The following is a 14,377-nucleotide window of genomic DNA, read 5'->3' as shown; positions in this document are numbered from 1 at the left end:
AACTTTACCTTCCATTAGTGTTTATGCGTCGTTTTCTCGATAGCCCTCTACACCCTCTCTCCCCATTTCATTGCAACTTCATAAGCAGATGTTACTCACTGACGTGACTATCTTCTGACTATCGGTGACTGAGCATCACTGCTATTAATATACAACCACCCTCTTTTTTCCTTCGCTATAATCCCTGTTTTTTGAACTAAAGATACAGTTGACCGTCAGTGCTTGTGTGTACCCTTCTTCGTTTCCTTGTGTTGTTCCATCACCTGTCAGGAACTAAATTACACAATATTAGCAACGATACTTCCAGGCTCATGCCCCTCTTCAGGCAACGAGTTCCACTTGGTATACAGTCGAGCCCACTTATAACGGCCCCACTTAAGACGAACGCTCGCTTATCACGAACAAGTCCGGTGCGACCGTCAAAATATACATTGGGTCTATGGCGCTCTGTCTCGGCTACAAAGAACATCTGTGAGACTAGCCGATCGGCTACAGCGGCGAACGCCTTGGTGCCGTGGACCACTTCCACATGCTGAGATTCGTCGATCCTGTGCTCTGCAAGCCGCGACAATCAGCATTCTCGATTCCTCCGCGGCATTTCGCCCGAGGCATGAGGGGTAGCACAGACGCAGCAAGCGGTTTCCCTGTTTATCTCTCGAGGCATCTCGCCGGAGGAATGAAGAGCGCCCCAAACACGGCAAGCAACTTCCCGGGTTATCTTTCGCGGCATCGACGGAGGCATGGAGGAGCGGCGACACGGCAAATAAAGCGCCGGAACGAAAAAAAAAAGCTAACTAAGCCTGCACTGAATGCGTGTCGCATCTCGAGGCATCGTGAGCGACCACACAACGTTTAACAAGTTGCTCGAAACCGTTCAGAGGAACATAACGCACGATTCACGAAGTACAAAGACAGCCAACAATGACAGCAAAGAGCCGGAGCAGACGACGCGGGGAGGTAGCCAGCGGAGACTGATGCGTCAGCAGGCGCAGCAGTCAATAGCAGTCGCTCGATCCGCCGCGTTTTCACGGAGCGAGCGCTTTGCCCAATCGCAGCCTTGAATTCGAGCGCAGGAAACTCGAAAGCCGCTTCGAGGCTCCCAATCGGAAGCAAGCCACGCCTCGACCATGCTGCCGTCACCGAGGGTGGCAGAAGCGCAAGAATTCACAAACAAAACAAGACCAAGATGGCGGCGCTCAGTTCGGCGGGAGAGGAATGGCGCGTGCGCGAAGTTTGGGAATTTTCGGCGCTTGCTTGATGCTCCACGGTTGTTATATTGATACTGGCAAGGCTAGTCCACACAGGTTAGTCCAGGATGACACAGCACACACAGCACAGAAGCACAGCAGCTTCAACCTTTTTCTAACACCAAAAGTTGCTACCACTTTGTCTTCTTCTGTGTCACTGTTGCTGATCGTTGTCTTCTTCAACTTCCAGCGATGCAGGGCATATATGTCACATTACCCCCCCACGAAAAGCACAGCCTCGGTGCGCACTAGGACGAACTACTGCAGGTGTAGTACAGCTCCATTTTGGCGACATGAACAATCTCGGTGCGTGGCATAGAGGAGTGTCGCGGCGGATGTACAGGGGCGACCTCGTATATCACAGGAGTGACTGGCCGTAAAACACTGCAGGGTGCTGCGTAGCGTGGTAAGAGCTTTTCACACAGCCCAACTTTACGAGCGGGAGTCCAGAGCAAGACGAGAGAGCCCAGAGTAGTGGACATCCCGGTGGCGAGAATCATGGCGCCGTTTTTGAGAATTTTGGTAGGAGACCAGTCGGCGGCGAGCAATAACAAGGGCGGCGTCAGCTCGGGAGATGGCGTCACGAACGTAGCAACTGGCGTTAGCGGTGGGAGGCAGTACGCTGTCAAACGGAAGGGGAGTAGCCCATTGTGTCATGACGAGAGGAATTGTATGCGAAAGTTACAAACAGAAAAGTAATGCAGTCGAACCCGGATATATTAAACTCAAAAGGGATCGCGAAATAGTTCGATATATCGATAATTCAATATACAGAAATCGGCTTGTGACGGTACTTACGATGCGAAAAAACGATACCATATTTGTCGCGTAATCAACCCACTCACAAAATATACCCACTCTCCACTTTTGCACCCGAGAATTTGAAAAAAAAAAAAAAAAGCGTTAAGGCCAGCTCGCTTACATGCAAGCGATTGAGCGATCTCAGCGATGATGCGGCAGCGACAGAGCAAAAATTTTCAAACTTGGAACTGCGTCCCTCTCGCCGCTCGAGCCACCGTGGCAGCGCAAAACAAGGTTTCTGTGTCGCCGCGGCAGAAATCAGAAATCGCGAGCATTTTCGCTTGCATGTCGATGGCACACGTCACTCCGTTTCGGTCCTCTCATCCACAGCTCATTTCTTGGCAGCGTGCCAAAATGCTGCGCAGCGATAACGTCAGGGCGCGTTTATCTTTTGATAGCTCCTGTGGTGACGGTGACGGGGAGCGAACTTGGCAGAGTGCCCGTGAAGGCTTGATTGCACAAGCCTGGTTCGATTTATCACGCCGCGCTTGGAGCGGGCATCATGATCGCAGCAGCTAACCGTGAGCTTTCGTTGATTCATACATGCAAGGATAATGATTGCGGGAGTCATTTATTCTTGCATGTATGAATCAACGAAAGCACGCGGTCAGCTGCTGCGATCATGACGCCCGCCCCAAGCGCGGCGTGATAAATCGAACCAGGCTTGTGCAATCAAGTCACCACGGCCACTCTGCCAAGTTCGCTCCCCGCCGCCGCAGGAGCTATCAAAAGATAAACACCGCGACGTTATCGCTGCACAGCATCTTGGCACGCTGCCAAGAAATGAGCTGTGGATGAGACGACCGAAACGGAGTGTGACATGCAAGCGAAAACGCTGGTGATTTCTGCCGCGGCGACACAGAAACCTTTTTTGAGCTGCCGCGGTGGCTCCAGCAGCAAGAGGGACGCAGTTCCAACAAGTTTGAAATTTTTCGCTCTGTCGCTACCGCTTGTCGCTGAGATCGTTGAATCGCTTGCATGTGAACGAGCTGGCCTTAACGCATTTTTTTTTTTTTCAAAATCTTGGTGCAAAAGTGGAGGGTGGGTTCATTATGCGAGTGGGTTGATTACGCGACAAATACGGTATCGTTTTTTCGCATCGTAAGTGCCGTCACAAGCCAATTTCTGTATATCGAATTATCGATATATCGAACTATTTCGCGATCCCCTTCGAGTTCGATATATCCGGGTTCGACTGTATATCGTCGTGAGGGCAACTGGTGAGGACTGTAAATAGCACAGGGATATGGCGGTCGGCAATGGTAATTCTCGTAGTACACATACCAATCACAGTAGCTGTGTTGCCATCAGCAACACGAACGGTAGATGAGGAAGCGGGTGTAAGGACTTTGTTGAGGCGTTGACGGAGCGAGGAACTGAGGACGGAAATGTGGGCGCCAGTGTCAATAAGGGCAGAAACTGAGACTCCGTCCACAAAAATGTCAATGAGGTTACGGCCGGGTGCGACGGTCAGTTCAGAGTTGACAGTCCGGGTCAGTAATGCAGCGTCCCTCCCTGGTGCTGCGCTCGCTAGTTTCCCTAGTAGGTGCCGGCGTATGATGGGGAGGAGTTGCGATGAGGCACCGGTGAATGGGATCGATGAGACCGTGGAGATGAAGATCGGCTGGAGTGACCGACACTTGAGACGGCTTCGGTGTGAGGTTCATCTGGGTGAGGAGAGAAGTGTCCAGGTCCATCATATGCGGGGCGGAGCTGTTCGGGTTGGGCAGGGAAGCGTCGAGGTCCGTAGTAGTACTGACGGTCAGCGTTGTAATCAGAACAAGGGGTGGGGAAGGTATGACTGCGGCAATAACGTGAAGTGAGGCCGGCTCGACAGCAAATAAAACAAATTGGCCTGTCATCTGAGGTGTGCCACTCTGCAGAATTGGGACTAACGTAGCGACGTGGGGGAGCTTGGCTAGTGGTTGCAGCAGCCACTACAGGAACAGAATGCGATGGTGACGAGGGCTGTACGGTGTTGGAGGAAAGACCGACGTTGGCAAGTTCCTGGCGGACAACAGCCTGTATCATGGCCACGGTGTCGGGCAGTAGAGATGGGAGTGGTGCAGGAGCTAAGGCCTCGAGTTCTCGCCTGACGATATTGAGTCATGGTAGTGGACTGAGAAGGCTGTTGCAGAGGAGCGATATAATCGCAGGATGATGTAGCTGCCGTGTTCAGAAGGCACTCAAAGCGATGTACCAGGCGTTGTTGTTTAGCCTGCTCGAATCTTCGGCAAACTTGAAGCACCGACTCGACGGTAGAGCAATCCACGCAGAAGAGGATGTTGAACGTGTCATCTGCGATGCCCTTGAGGATGTGCCCTACTTTCCAGCATGGAGCTGTTCGCCTTGCGACACAACGCGAGCATGTCTGGAATGTAGGCAAGGTAGGACTCCGTGGTGGATTGGGCGCGAGACGAAAGTTCGGTTTTGGCTGCTAGGACCCGTCCAATGGGCTTCCCGAACAAGTCGTGAAGCTTTTGCTTGCAAATTTCCCAGGTCACCAGCTCGTGCTCGTGATTTTGGAACCAGGTGAGAGCGGTTCCCGCCAAATAGAAAATCAGATTGGCCAGCATGATGGTCGCATCCCAGTGATTGTTCCTGCTGCATCGCTCGTATTCATACAGCCAGTCGTCAACATCTGTCTTGTCTTCGCCATTGAAGATGGGAGGGTGGCGGATTTTTGTGAGGATGAGTGGCTGCGCCGATGTTGTTGCAGTGGTAGGAGCTGCCTCAGAGGTCATAGTGGCCGTTGTTGACGTTGTGATCCCAGGTAGGTGGCGGTCACTGCGCAAATCCAGCTTTCGGCTGCTGAAATGAATTTATGTGTGCACATGGGGATCTTTAGTCACCTCCACCAAGATGAGTACAGTAGAATCTTGGTGATACGAAATTCAAAGGGAGACGAAAATTTTCGCATCACCCGAAATTTCGTATCACCAAAAAACGAGCAAAATCCGTTTTCAAGTCTTCCAAGAGGTACGAAATATTTATTTTCGTTGAAAGAAATCGCGTATATCCTTCTGCACCTTCTTTTCCGCGAGATCTGATAACAGAGAGTTTTGAAAACTGAAAAATTGGGCCGCTGTCTTCTCCCGCACAGACTCTGAGGTCATGGCGCGCCGCAGAACATCGATGGCGTGCATCGTTTCTGCTGCCGTCGGCGGTGGGTCATCAACACTTTGGTCGTCGTCCTCTTCGTCACTGCATGGAATGCCAGGCTGTGATGACACTTCCTCCGCAATATCTTCAACCGTGCGGAGACCACAGGTGGCGAGGTCGTCGTCCGCGGTGACGAAATCGTCGACGCAACAGTCGACGTCAAGTTGATTCCAGACATGGATGGGAATCGGGTCTGGCACTTGCGAGGCAGTAGCCACAGCGGATTTGAAAACCCCAGACTTCGCGAAAAACAATTGGCGATGGTCGTAGGAACGGCGCGATCCCAGGCAATTGCAAGAAAATGCACAGCGTCCAGAAGAGTGATCTGGAGATTCGCGTCCTTCCTTTCAATCTTCGCGAGCAGGCGGCGCACCAACAAAGCTTTGAAATGGTGCTTAACATTCCTTATAATCCCAGCATCCAGTGGTTGCAAATGACTTGTTGCGTTCGGGGGCAGGAACACCACCTTAACACTCTGTAGTGTCATTTGTTTTGGATGGGCGGTGCACTGGTCCAGCAGCAAAACTATTTTTCTCTTGTGGCAAGACATCTTGCGGTCGAGGTACGTGACGAATTCCATAAACAAAGAAGACGTCATCCATGCTTTTTTGTTCGCCTTGTAGACGCAGGGCAATCGACCGGCTGCCTTAAAGCATCGGGGCTTTTGATATTTGCCAATGACTGTCAGCGGCATCTTTTCCGATCCGTCGGCGTTGAAAAAAAACAAAACTGTGATACGTTGTTTGCTCTTTTGTCCGCCCCGGCAGGCATCGCCTTTAAAGCACAAACTTTTTTCGGGCTGGAAATTGTAAAACAGCCCTGCTTCATCTACATTAAAAATATCACATGCCTCATATCCTGCTATGTAAGACGGCAGTGTGGTTGTCATCCAGTCTTCCACGGCGGAGGAGTCGACTTTTTTTCCTTCGCCACAAACGGTCTTGTAGGAAAGATTATGATGCACCTTGAACCGGCGAATCCATCCACCGGAGGACTGAAAGTCATCAATTCCAAGTGTGAGTGTGATGTCCGCTGCCTTCTCACGAAGCACTTTTCTGTCGATGTTGACGCCGGCCGCCGTGACCTCTCTGAACCACGTTAGAAGAACCTCTTCCAACTTCACATGGTGGGCAGTTTTGGCTTCTTTAGAATTCATCGCGAAGTGCTGCACATTCTGCATAATTTGGTCACGCTGACCAACGATCGTTGACAACGTTGACAGCGGCAGGCCTAGCTCCTTGGCCATGTCAGTGCGCCTTTTCTTGGGCTCTTTGTCCACCTTATTTAAAATTTCCAATTTGTCTTTAAAGGTCAGCGCCTTTCTCTTCCGTGACATTGCAGTATGATGTACCTTTTCGCGTTCCCGAGATGATCACAAAACGACGCGCTATCAACGCGTTGTTAGCCTCAACAAACGAGAAAACGAAGCAATGTGTAGCAACGTGTTGCCGCTGCAGCGGAGACTCCGGAAAGCGGAAGAGCGTGGCCTGCGGGGCGGCAGAGAAATGTGGAGAGGGCCGCAAGGCCGTGCGCACAACTAAAAAAAAACAAAATGCGAGAAGAGAGAGAGCGGGAGGGGGGCAAGATATCGCCGCCTTCCTTCGCCAACTTCGCTGCTGCCACGGGTTGCCAAGCCAGTTTTTTCCCGCTGTATTTTTTTTGTTCTTCTTTCGCACGCGTGTGCGTGATCCGTGCTATCAGTGCTGCGCCGCTGCGCACGCTTTTCTCGTTGTGCGTGTGTGTGGAGACCTCGACCAGTTGTGATACCGAAGTTCGTATCACCCGTAGCGAAAAGAAAAAGTGTTCGGAACGTCCGATTTTTTGCCCACTGAACGCAATGCAATTCGGCCGGGGAATTTTATGAATTCGTATCACAGCGAATTTCGTATCAGCAGAGTTCGTATCACCGAGATTCTACTGTATTTTGAGTATTTTTACGGAGAGTTGGCATTGATAATTACAGAAAGGTAGTTTATAAGATATACTACCGGAATATATAATCTTCCAAAAATCGACTGTTCCACGATTTTTCGGTTTCCAAAGGTCGCGTCCCCCCTTAAGAGGCAGACAACGATCACAGACTTTATTTTTGAATATTTTTTTTATTGATCTCAATTTTTTTTTGTGAGCGGCCCTCATATCACAAACTTCTGGATACAACGAACGAATTCCGCGTGATACTCAGGTTCGTTATAAGCAGGCTCGACTAATTATGATGCCCTCCGAACGTAACATGCAGCTGTTTCAAGAATGCGTTCGCAGCTTGAAGATGCCTCCACAGACTACCTTGTGCGTGTGTCTGTCAGTGAACAGCCTGTGGAATCTGCCTTTTGTGCGAGATTTCTGCGCATGCGCGAAGTCGTAGCAGCAACTGATGGAAACACATTGGACGGCGTCGACGGCGTTTCTCGGCGCCGCCAGTGCACGGGGGCTGGCGGCACCAGGCGGCATGGTGACCGTCACAGGCTTGGCAAAGCGATGCTAACCACATCTGCCGCGTATGGTTGCCACTCTCTAAGCGTGCCGGGATGCAATACGCGGTTTTTCAGGTTTCCTTCGGCGAGCCGCGACCAACAACGACGTGAAGCTTGAATTAAGACCACCAAGCGTCAAGATGTGAATGGCCGACCTTAGCAAACGACTACATATTCTCAACTGTGCGAAAACCACTTCATTACAGGTATGTATGCATCTAAAGGAAATGTGCATGATGAAAAGTATCTACTGGAGTTTGCACCAAGCCTGTAACCCACCAGTGATAGCCGGAATGAGCATTTGTTCAGCGTGTTTACTTTATGTGCGACGAAGCCTGGTGGCGATCTATTTTGTCGTTTGTTTTCTTTACGTGCGAAGGGGCCAGGTAGCGCAGATATCACAGGTGGCTGTGTGCGCTAGACCGTAATATTTAGAATGTTTTATCGCGACTGCCGCCTGACTAAGAAAAAAAAAAAATTGGCCGTTTGTTGTGATGCACCGCCGTTCGCGAGCCGAGTGGTTGAGCTGGTCATGAGGCTCGCGAACGGCTGTGCATTAAAACGCTGTATTTCTTTTTCTTGTTAGTCAGGTGGCAACCATTATAAAACATGCTAAATATTACGGCCTAGCGCACACAGCCGCCTGTGATATCTAAGCTACCTAGCCCTTTCGCACATAAAGAAAAGAAACGAGAAAATACATCGCCATCAGGCCCCGGCGCAACTAAAGCAAACACGCACCGAAGAAATCCTCATTGCAGCTAAGACTGGTGAGTTACAGGCTGGGTGCAAACTCCAGTAGGTACTTTTCATTATACATATTTCCTTTAGATACATACATACCTGTAGTATGTGTTTTTGCCGCTCGGAGCACATGACACACTTGAAACTTTTGCACGACGCACAGCATTTTTTTTTACCTTAAAGGCTCGCCTTCGTGCATGCCAAAGCATCCGAATTTTGTTCCTTCGCAATCAGATGCACTTCGTTAGGGAGCTTGATAATCGTCATCTTCGTCCAACTGTTAGCAACGGCAAGGAAACCGCCCGGCACAAAGAGTCTCCTGGAGGGTTCATGCTCAATCACTTGCAGAGTGGATCGCTCTGGACGTAGAACAGCGTTGGTTCCTGACCGAGATGCGCATCCGATATGTAGGAGATGCGCATAGGTCACCATGCAGTCGTTGATTCCGCAGAAATTGCTGCTGAAGCAGAAAGGTTGTGGATCCTTTCACAACAGAATGACCATTCTCTGTGCACCGAGAATTTTTTCACCACTGCGACCGCATCCGTTCTGACTCCTGAGGGCAGAAACCGGCTACCGGCTGAATCATCATCATCATCATCATCAGCCTGATTATACCCACTGCAGGGCGAAGGCCTCTCCAATATTTCTCCACTTAACCCGATTCTGTGCTAGCTGCATCCACTTGACCCCTGCGAACTTCTTAATCTCATCCGGCCACCTAACTTTTTGCCGCCCGCTGCTACGCTTTCCTTCCCATGGAATCCAGTTTTTTACCCTCAGCGACCATCGATTATCCTCTCTTCGCACTACATGTCTTGCCCATGTCCATTTCTTCTTCTTAATTTCAACTAGAATGTCGGTAACTTGAGTTATTTCTCTGACCCACTCTGCACGCTTTCTATCTCTTCATGTTACCCCTACCATTTTTCGTTCCTTAGCCCTCTAGGTTGTCCTCAACTTAAGTAGAACTCTCTTGGTTAGCCTCCACGTTTCAGCCCCATAGGTGAGTACAGGCAAGATGCAACTTTCCTCTTGAGCGATACCGGTAAGCTGCGAGTCATAATCTGCGAGTGCTTGCCAAATGCGCTCCATCCCAATCGTATTCTTGTTATTTCCTATTCATGGTCCGGATCTGCGGTTACTACCTAAGTAGACATATTCACCTACTACTTCCAGTATTTCGCTACCTAATGTAAACTGCTATTCCTTCCCGAGGCTGTTGAACATTACCTTAGTCTTCTGCATATTGATTTTCAAGCCTACCTTTCTACTTTTCCTGTCTAGGTCATCAATCATTATTTGCAGTTCATCCACCGAGTTGCTTAGCAAGGCAATGTCATCAGCAAATCGCAGATTACTGAGGTATTCTCCGTCTACCATTATCCCTAACTGCTCCCATTCCAAGTCTCTGAATACTTCCTCTAAACAAGCTGTGAATAGTACTGGGGAGATTGTGTCTCCTTGCCTAACACCTTTCTTTATGGGAATTTTGTTACTTTCTTTATGCAGAACTATGGTTGCTGTGCAGCCACTATATATATTGTTACGGGGATGTACTTAATGTGACGGCACTGCGATGGGCTGAACTGGACGCAAGACTTCGGTAGCCGTGCAGAATCCGCTCTCTCAGCGTCGTTCTCTTTTTCAACGCTTCGTCGTGCCTGCGTTCCTTGATCGTCGTCTTTGTCACTGAGCACATCACTTTGGTCTCGCGTTTCCCGGTAACACTACCCCCCCTCGACAAAAGGCACCGTCCCGGTGCGTATTAGTCGTGCGGTGTGGAGGGGGAGTAATATGGCTTGAGGCGGGCGACATGTACAATTTCGGAAGTGGGTTTAGCAGTCGGTGACTTTGGGTGGAGCGGTGCAATCTCATAGGTCACGTCGGTCACAGGGCGTAGTACACGGTAAGGACCCGTGTAGTGGGGCAGAAGTTTCTGACACAACCCCACACGACGGCACGGAAGCCAGAGCAACACCAGAGATCCGGGAGGATAGTGCACATCGCGGTGGTGAGCGTCGTAGCGGCGTTTTTGAGCTTCTTGAGAGACGGTGAGATTGTGACGAGCAATCTGGCGAGCAGCGTCGGCTCGGGCGATGGTATCGCGGGCATAGGTGGTGACGGGGCCAGCGGCGGGAAGCAAAGTGTCGAAGGGCAGTAAGGGGTCTCGTCCAAAGAGAAGATAGAATGGAGAGTACCCAGCAGTGTCATGACGCGAAGAGTTATATGCAAAGGTGACAAATGGCAGACTAATATCCCAGTCGCGATGACTGTCGGATACGTACATTGCGAGCATGTCGGTGAGTGTGCGGTTAATACGCTCCGTAAGGCCGTTCGTCTGAGGGTGGTACGCAGTGGTGAACTTGTGCCGAACGGAGCAAGAACGAAGTATTTCCTCAACAACTCGGGAAAGGAAACAGCGGCCACGGTCGGTAAGTAGTTGACGGGGAGCACCATGGTGTAGTATGACGTCGTACAAAAGGAAGTCAGCAACGTCTGTGGCGCAGCTGGTTGGAATGGCGCGAGTGATCACGTGGCGTAATCGGTGGCCACAGCGATCCATTTGTTTCCTGATAAGGACTCGGGGAAGGGCCCTAGGAGGTCAAGGCCAACACGAGAAAATGGCTCAGTCGGGATAGCAATCGGCTGCAGGTGTCCAGGTGGCAGCACAGGAGGTTTCTTCCGGCGTTGACAGAGGTCGCAAGCGGCTACATAACGTTGGACAGAGCGGTAGAGTCCAGGCCAGAAGAAACGCCGGCGCACGCGATCGTATGTGCGTGAGAGGCCAAGATGACCAGCTGTAGGGGCGTCGTGCATTTGTTCTAGAACGGCAGAGCGTAGGTGTTGGGGAACGAGGAGCAAGTGCTCAGCACCATCAGGTCGCATGTTGCGGCGGTATAGCGTATTCCCATGAAGGAAGAACAGGGCGAGGGAAGAGTCACGGCTGTGTGTGCGGAGGCGGTCGATAAGAGAACTGAGGGTTGGGTCCAAGCGCTGTTCGTCGGCTATGTGAGAAAAGTCCGATATAGAGAACACACAGGGGTCCGACTCGTGGTCAGTAGAGGAAGGGGGATCGACGGGATAACGGGACAGACAGTCTGCATCCTGGTGGAGCCGGCCTGATTTGTATACAACGGAAAAGGTATACTCCTGCAAGCGCAGTGCCCAGCGGCCGAGGCGGCCAGCAGGATCCTTGAGGGAAGAGAGCCAACATAGGGCGTGGTGATCGGTAATTACAGTGAATGGTCGGCCAAACAAGTAGGGTCTGAATTTTCCAACGGCCCAGACGAGAGCCAGGCACTCCCGTTCCGTAATCGAATAGTTCTGTTCCGCTGATGACAGGAGACGACTGGCGTAGGCAATCACGCAGTGTTGGCCGCGTTGTCGCTGTGCAAGAATGGCACCAATCCCGTGGCCATTGGCGTCGGTGCGAAGTTTCGTCGGGGCAGACGGGTCGAAATGGGCCAACACAGGAGGATTGGTGAGAACAGCGATGAGGGTGGAGAATGCGTTAGCCTGCTCTGGTCCCCATGAGAAAGGAACGCCTTTCTTCAGGAGATTGGTGAGAGGACGAGCAACAGCGGCAAAGTTTGGGACGAACCGGCGAAAATAAGAGCACAGTCCTATAAAGCTGCGGACATCACGGGGTGAACGGGGAGATGGAAAAGCACTGACAGCACGAATTTTGTCAGGATCGGGTTGCACGCCGGTGGAATTCACCAAATGGCCAAGCACTTTAAGTTCGCGGCGACCAAAACTGCACTTCTTTGAGTTCAGTTGAAGTCCGGCACGGCGGAAAAGTGCCAAGATGGAAGAAAGGCGACGAAGATGGCTTTCGAACGAGGGCGAGAAGACAATGACGTCATCCAAGTAACATAGACAAGTCGTCCATTTGAAGCCGCGGAGTAAGGAGTCCATCATTCGTTCAAACGTAGCAGGGGCGTTGCAAAGTCCGAAAGGCATAACCTTAAATTGGTAAAGACCATCGGGTGTGACAAAAGCTGTCTTCTCGCGGTCTTGTTCGTCAACAGAAATCTGCCAGTAGCCGCTACGAAGGTCGATAGAGGAAAAGTAGCGGGCTCCATGTAAACAGTCCAAGGCATCGTCTATTCGCTGCAGCGGGTAAACATCTTTCCTTGTAATCGTGTTCAGATGTCGATAGTCGACGCAAAAGCGCCAACTGTTGTCTTTTTTTCTAGCGAGCACGACAGGAGAAGCCCAGGGGCTGTTCGAAGGTTCGATGATATCGTTGGCCAACATCTTGTCGACCTCCTGCTGGATGACTTGGCGCTCAGAAATGGACACACGATAAGGCCTCCGATGTACAGGTTTTGAATCGCCGGTGTCAATGCGGTGAGTCACAACTGATGTTTGGCCCAGAGAACCGGCAGCAAAGTCAAAAATGTCGGAGAAGGATAACAAAAGGTTGTGCAGGTCCTGAGCGTGTTCGGGGCTGAGGTCAGAGGCAATCATTGCGGAAATAGGGTCGGTAATTGTGGTGGGGAGTACGGGTGTTGGAAGGACGCTTGAATGTGGGCCAGGATTGAGTGCACAAATGGTGCAGTCTGTGAGAGGAGACAAGGTAGCAAGGGATATTCCTTCGGGGAGAACTTGGGGTGACAGACTGAAGTTCAGGATAGGAAGGTAGGTGTTGTTCTGTGTAACGCGTACGATGAGATGAGGAAGAACGACGTTGCGGTCAAGAAAGACCTCGGTGATAGGGCAAGCAACATAGTCACCGTCAGGCACAGGCGGGAAAGGTGACAGAGGTAGGTAAACAGCAGAGTCAGGGGGCAGGCGAGCGAACTCGGTGGAGCGAAGGCGGGGTGTAGATGGAGGATGTTCTGAGCAGACAGGTAAGTCCAAACGAAGAAGGCCGCTGGAACAGTCGATAAGGGCAGAGTGGGCCGTTAAAAAGTCAAGGCCGAGGATCACATTGTGAGGGCACTGGTTGAGGACGGTGAACAAAACAGGGACGTGATGACCGGCAAGGGTGACTCGGGCAGTGCACAGCCCAGTGACGGCAGCAGTACTGCCATCGGCAACACGAACGGTGGGCGAAGCGGCGGGGGTCTGTACTTTCTTGAGGCGGCGGCAAAATGATGAGCTCATGATCGAGACTTGGGCACCAGTGTCAATGAGGGCAGAGACGGGAACACCATCCACGAGCAGGGAGAGGAGGTTACAGGGCGAAGAAATGGGCAGAGGATTTCCAGGTCGGGGTACCAATGCAGCGTCACCTCCGGGAGCTGCATCGGCTAGTTTCCCGTGAAGCGGCCGGCAGAGGACGGCGAGGAACTGCGGTTAGGAAGAGGTGAACGGGAACGGCGGGCTGGCGGCGAAGGAGAGCGACTGGACACAGGAGGAGGCGGAGTGTTATCGGTGCGGGGCGGCTCATAACGAGGCGTGAAACGGCGGTGACCGTAATCAGAGTAGCGGTCAACGTAAGGGAAATGTCGAGGTGGTGATGTCCAGCGGCTGCGGCAGTGGCGAGAGATGTGGCCAACACGTGAGCACGTGAAACAGATCGGCCTGTCGTCAGGGGTGCGCCACTCCTCAGGATTGCGGTATCGGTAGCGTGGCGTGTAGGTGTTGCGGGGCGCAGCGTGGGCGACCATGGGAGGGATGGGGCTCGAACTGGGGGGTTCCACGTTGTGGCTATAGGGGACGCCCAAGTTAGCAACCTCTTGACGAACGACGGCTTGAATGAGGGATATCGTCGCTAGGTTACTGTCCGAAGAGGGCGGGTTGGATGCAGCAGGAGCGAGCGCTTCCAGTTCACGACGCACGATGCGGGTCACATTTTCAGTGTTGGAAGGCTGCCTTAGGGTCGGCAGATCCTCGCACGTGGAGCTAGGGGCAGTGTTGGGGAGCCGATTGAAGCGATGTGCAATGCGTTTGTGTTTGGCCTGCTCGAAATGTCGACAAACTTGCAGAACGGAGTCA

General features: G+C 51.7%; 1 protein-coding gene across 8 annotated transcripts in view; it reads right to left on the bottom strand.

Moving 5' to 3' along the window:
- The window catches only part of LOC146201321 (uncharacterized), a 464,239-nt gene that overhangs the window by 244,627 nt on the left and 205,235 nt on the right, over window positions 1-14,377 (bottom strand). The window lies entirely within an intron of this gene.

This window comes from Amblyomma maculatum, chromosome 2, assembly GCF_055883805.1.
Source record: "Amblyomma maculatum isolate TAMU_Amacu chromosome 2, ASM5588380v1, whole genome shotgun sequence".
Lineage (NCBI taxonomy): Eukaryota > Metazoa > Arthropoda > Arachnida > Ixodida > Ixodidae > Amblyomma > Amblyomma maculatum.
The sequence above is the reverse complement of the archived record's forward strand: the minus strand, read 5'-3'. Positions and strand labels throughout refer to the sequence as shown.